We start from the raw sequence: 5,991 nt of genomic DNA, 5'->3' as shown, positions 1-5,991 counted from the left end.
GAGTAAAAAAGGGTACCTTACTCGACAAAAAAAAGTGGATGTCTTCCGTGCCTATCAGTCTCAGTCTTTCAAGTGGACTCTTAAATTGATCAATTCTTCAAATGGACCTTTACAGATGCAATCTCCTTTGACATCAACTTGCGGACCTCCCTATCAAGAATTGCTGCAAGCTCCTCCTCATAAGACAGATTCTTGTCAAGCAGAACTGAATCCCAACGAATAATTAATTAAGTTTCAATTATCATGATATTTCTTTGACACAGACTCATGAAACATTGAATGCACTCCTGATAACCTTAGAGGAAAATTAATTCATAGGTCACCTCTCACATGCGCTTAAAATCGAATCAGGTTTCCTACTTATTTTGTTAATTAAGATGAGTTTTTATTAAGACTTTGTTTTCCTCATGTTAATAGTGGGATGACTTTCTTTTCTTTCCTTTTTTTTTTTAAGCTGAGAGTCAAAAATAATCTTTATGAATTTTCAAAAATAAAAATAAAAAAAATATACATTTTATCCTCCTTAAATTTACTTATGAGATTAAACTAAACTTTTTATAATAATAATAATAATAATAATAATAATAATATTTCCCATTACTTTCAACAACAATTAATTTGTCATTAGACATTGTTTATAATCTGTCGTTATACACTAGATAAATTTTAACAACTCTAATGACATTTTAGAAAGAAATATTATTTATATTAGATGGCGATTTGTATAGCGTGATTAGTCAAATCCTTAAGCTTGTGACAATTGACACGCATATATAAATTAAGTTAGCGTCTAATCGTTAATTTATTTAAAATTAGACAAAAAATTAATTTAAAGTTGTTTGAAAAATAATTTTTAAAATTTAAAGTTATGTTAAAACATGTATTTACTTAAATATTTTATAAGAATTTGTAAGCAAAAGTAAAATTTTACCGAAAATTAATATGATCTGGAACTTGAAATTCTTTTAAAGGATTATTTCTTAAGAAATTGACTATGTTTCATAAACAGACAAAACTGTCAAACTTTTATTTTTTATTTTCATAAAAGATCAACTCACAAAATTTATGATGGTTACTTTTCTGTTAAAATACTTTGTGTTAGCTTTATTATTTTATAGAGATATTAACATTGATTTTTTTCTTAAGTTAATTGTAGCGATGATTTTTTTTTTTTGTTTCTTTAAGCGGAGAGTAAAAGATAATTTATTTATCTTTTCAAAATAAAAATTATAACATTATAAATTTTATTCTTTTTAAATTTGTTTGTGAAATTACACTAAATTTACTGTTATAAATATTTTATTTACTGCGTCTTTTTCTTCCAACTACTCTAAGTAAATTTGGATATACTAAAAATGAAACATTAGACTATGATTTTGTCTCTATTGTTATACGAGATAAATTTAACTAATCATCAAAAAGTGATACTTTTATATTTGATAGCAATGTGAATTGCGTGATTTCTCTAACTAGCGATGTACGGTTATTATTTATTCATATATTTTAATTAAAACTTGCAAAATGATTTATCAAAGTTGTATTAAAAAAATAATTTTAAAATATGAAATTGTGTTGCGACGTGTATTTTACTTCAATTATTCTTTAAAATTTTATGAATGAAAGCGAATTTATACCAAAAATTTATAGAGGCCCATTTTCAGAATTGAACTTAAATTCCCCGAAGATAAATTTTCAAAAAGTGGCTAAATTTCATGAACAAACAATATTTTAAGTTATTTTAAAGAGAAAAGTTTAATTTCAAAATTTATTTATTCAAACAACGAAGAAGAACGATCAAATGGAGAGAAAAAATCAATTGATTGCTACTTTGTTATGCATTTTGCTTCGCTTTTATAGAATAAATAACTGACCAAATGAGGGTCTTCTTGGTTGGAGAGCCTCCGAGATAGAAGGAAACGATCAATCATTTTCTCTCGAAATTTATAATAATTAATAAATAGGATAAATATCTAAAAAAAAAATCATCAAAATTCATTTTAAGTTAGTTTTGCTATAATTTTAACACAATCAATATGAAAGTAATGAAGAATATAAAATGATAAAATCGTTTTTCAATTAATCACACTTGAAAGTTAAAATAATGTTTTAGTAACTCTCACTAATTTGACACCTTCGACCCTTTTTTCGTTGCATACGTACCCCTCTTACCTACACTCCCCATTATCACTTTTCAGTACTTATAAATTATTCAAATCGAAATAGTTTTAATTAGGGAAAATTGTATATAATAGCAAATTAATAACCTAAAATAAATGGAGTAGCTACGGTTTGATTTAATTGTGCTCCATAGTAAGCGTTAGCAAAAAATTGTTAGGTGCCTCTCTCCCAAGTATCTCGCTCGCCACTCTTCTCCAATCTCTTGCTCACTTCCTCACTTTTTATACAAACACAAGTCTATAAAAATTACTTTTAATTGTATAAAGTTGAAAAAATTGTATAAATATATATTTTTTTGTTCCCCTCTCTCCCCTCTTCCAGATCTCACTCGCCACTCTCCCAAATCTCGCTCACCACCTTCGCCGTTCTCACTAATACAAACAGAAGCGAAATGTATAAATTGCGTTTCTGTTTGTATAAAACGTGAGAAAATTGTACATACACATGCAAGTACATATATTTTCGTCCTATACACTTATAATTATACAATGAAAATACTCCTCTGTCCAGTTTCTTTTGTCTTTCTCTCTTTCTCGTTTTATACAATTTTCAAATTGTATCTAATTTCTCTCTTTCTCGTTTTATACAATTCGATTCAATTGTATATTCCTTGTCAAGTCTCTTTTGTCTTTCTCTCTTTCTCATTTTATACAAATTCAAATTGTATATAATCGTTCTATAAACTTATAATAATACAATTCGTTTTATACACTTCGTTTCTATACAGTTCTCTGCCCAAGTGTCTTTCTCTTTCTTGTTTTATACACTTCGTTTTATGCAATTTGCTTCAAATGTATATGTCTAGCAAATTATACAGTTTCTATGTTTGCTATGGAGCGTAATTATGCAAACTTTGTTCTATCATACAAATATGAATTTTTTATTTGCTATATGTGAAAGTTGCCCTTTTAATTATTGATGAGTTGATATTTCTTAAATTTCTTTATATAGAAATTAATAGTTTTTATTAATTTTTGTAGCTACGCAAAATACATCTCACCTGATTTGAGTGGGAAAGAAAAAACAAAACGATCATGTCTAATGATTTTCTTGTCCAAAAAAAGCCAGAAAAAAATGAAAATGACTTTGAAAAAACAATGTGGTTAATAAGTAAGGGTGTTGACAACTCGTCTAATAATTTTGTACTCATTATATGACATTAAATGCTCCAACAATAATAGAGGAGCAAATTATTTTTAAATTTTAAAAAGACAAGGTACTCTTTTAATTAAGGTGATTTACTATGAATCTCGATCACATATTATTTCAATTTTTAAAATAAATCATGCAAATTTTATTAGTTCATAAGCTAATTACTTTTGTTCTCGTAAGTTTACATTATTATAATTTCTGTATTTTACTTTTTATAAATATCTATTTGTCTGAAGCATTCAAAAAAATATATTTCGAATACATGTTAAGCAGATGCATTTAACTATGTATATTTAAATATGACATGTCACTAAAATATATCAAGTTGAGAGCAAATCACGCATTCTTCTTAAAAAAAAAATTTCAAGCATCATAAATCTTTCCCCGTAGATACATCATATATATAATCTTAACTTAAATATATGTACACACTTTATCAAATACATGAAAATTTAATTAGATTTGTGACATTTTAATTAGATACATGTGTATGTATATATCGGTCATATGTGTAAAACTTGTCTGCCATGTTTGTTGTTGTTGTAAGACTATCTTTACTTTTCATCATTTTTTGGTGAAAGTTTCACTAAATCAGTGATGAGACATAGACGTATTCAGAATTTCGGTTAGATGGATGCATAATTATTATAAAATATATTTTAAATATAAATTTGTTTGATTTAATTTTTAGGTTTTTAATATAAATCATAAAATTTTAAAAAATTATATTTTTAAGATACGTAATACTACAAGTTATAAATTTTAATGACGCATTTGATTTAATTATTAAAAAAAATTATAATATTAATTTCTTTTAGTAATTTTCAATGTGAACTCATAGCATCACCTCTAAATACACCTCTGCGAACTGCTGTAACGGAAGAGAAATGAATTGATTTGATGTGAGAGTAAATTAGAAAAATAATTTAGTAGATGATGTTCTATTTTAAGCTTTTTTTGAGAAGTGATGTATTTCAAACTTACTTTGACTTTAAGTGTAATATTTTATTAACTAATAATTAGACAAATAAATAATCATTTAAAAATTGAATTGAACTAGTAGATATTAATATATGTTTAATTAAATAGTTTTTCCTTATTAAAACAGGCTGATTAAAAAAACTTGAAAATCAAATACGTTGAAACCAATGATAAGGCAGATCTTAGGGTCACAAATCACAATTAATGAATAGGCAGATCCGTTCAAATTTAAATAAATTATATTTTTTAATACTTCTTTATTAATTTGCACCTATTGTAGTTTTTAGGGCTCTCAAAAATTGAATGGTACACTATAAGTTAATTACAAAATTAATTTATTGATATTGTATTATCATATTAGCAATTTGTCAATGGATTTATATTTTATAGTTAGCCGTTAATTAATGTGGGGGTGGATTACTCAAATTTTTTACTGTGTAAATTATTAACCCTTTGTGAATTATTATAGTTATACTTTTTTGCCGTGAGTTAAACCGATAATTGTTTGCATGCACCCTTAAAAGAAAATATGATTTACAATTATAGAATTATTAACTTTAGTAGAGTTAACAAGAATTATTTCGTTTAATATTGGTGAATAAAAGTGAAAAAAAGATATATTTTCTCTGTTTTAAAAGAATGATCTCTTTTTTTTAATCTGTTTTAAAAAGAATTGTTTTTTTTATAAACATTTTAATTTATGTTTTTCACATGACATGTTTAAGGCCACAAGATCAAATGACAATTTTGTTCATTTGACCTAACTTTAATATTAGGACCACAAGATTCAAAAATTTTCTTTATATTTTTAAAATCCGTGTCAAGTTAAAACCAAATCATTTTTCGTGAAACGGAGGAAGTAGTATTTAGTAACAACCACTAATTATTACTCCTTCCGCTCCATTTTATATGTCACATTTCGAATTTCAAGAGTGAAAAAGTCTATTTTTTTATCGTACATTTTTTAATAGATCTTTTAAACATTTGGAATTATCAATTATTGTGACTCATAGTATTTTTATATAATTTATAAATATATTAATTTCATTTCAAAAAAATTAAAAAATTCTATAAACAAATTTTCGATCAAACTTAAATAGTTTAACTCTCAGAACATAAAAATGTATTATATAAATTAGTCCAGAGAAAATAGTATTTCCTCTAGTTTCATTTATTTCCTACGTCCCTTTTTACTCTTTCAATTTTCTCTAATTTGATTCCCTTTATATTTTTCATTTTTGACAAATTAAAATAATTTATTTTTTTATATCTTAATTTATTAACTTGAGTTAATATCTATAAAAGATGGAGAGAATAAATATATTGAAATTCTATCAATTAATAAGAATAAAATAATAAATTTATTATAATATTTTTTTAAGTGTGTGATCAAAATTTGACAAGTACAAAAGAACCAATGGTGTTTTTTCATCATTATGTATTGTCGGAATACATACTCACTCACGTGATTAATCAATGAATAGCGGTCCCCCTGCTATACTTGATCATTTGATAATTTTCTTTAATTTTGTTATTTATAATTTAACACAAACTTATAGTTATTTTATGAGATACAAAAAAAAATACAATATTGTCGTAAAATAATAGTAAATTAATAATCTCATATAAATAGAGTAGTTAGAGTTTGATTTAAATGTACTCCATAGCAAACGTTTGTCA

The sequence above is a fragment of the Solanum lycopersicum genome, chromosome 1 (genome assembly GCF_036512215.1).
Source record: "Solanum lycopersicum chromosome 1, SLM_r2.1".
Classification (NCBI taxonomy): domain Eukaryota; kingdom Viridiplantae; phylum Streptophyta; class Magnoliopsida; order Solanales; family Solanaceae; genus Solanum; species Solanum lycopersicum.
The sequence above is the reverse complement of the archived record's forward strand: the minus strand, read 5'-3'. Positions refer to the sequence as shown.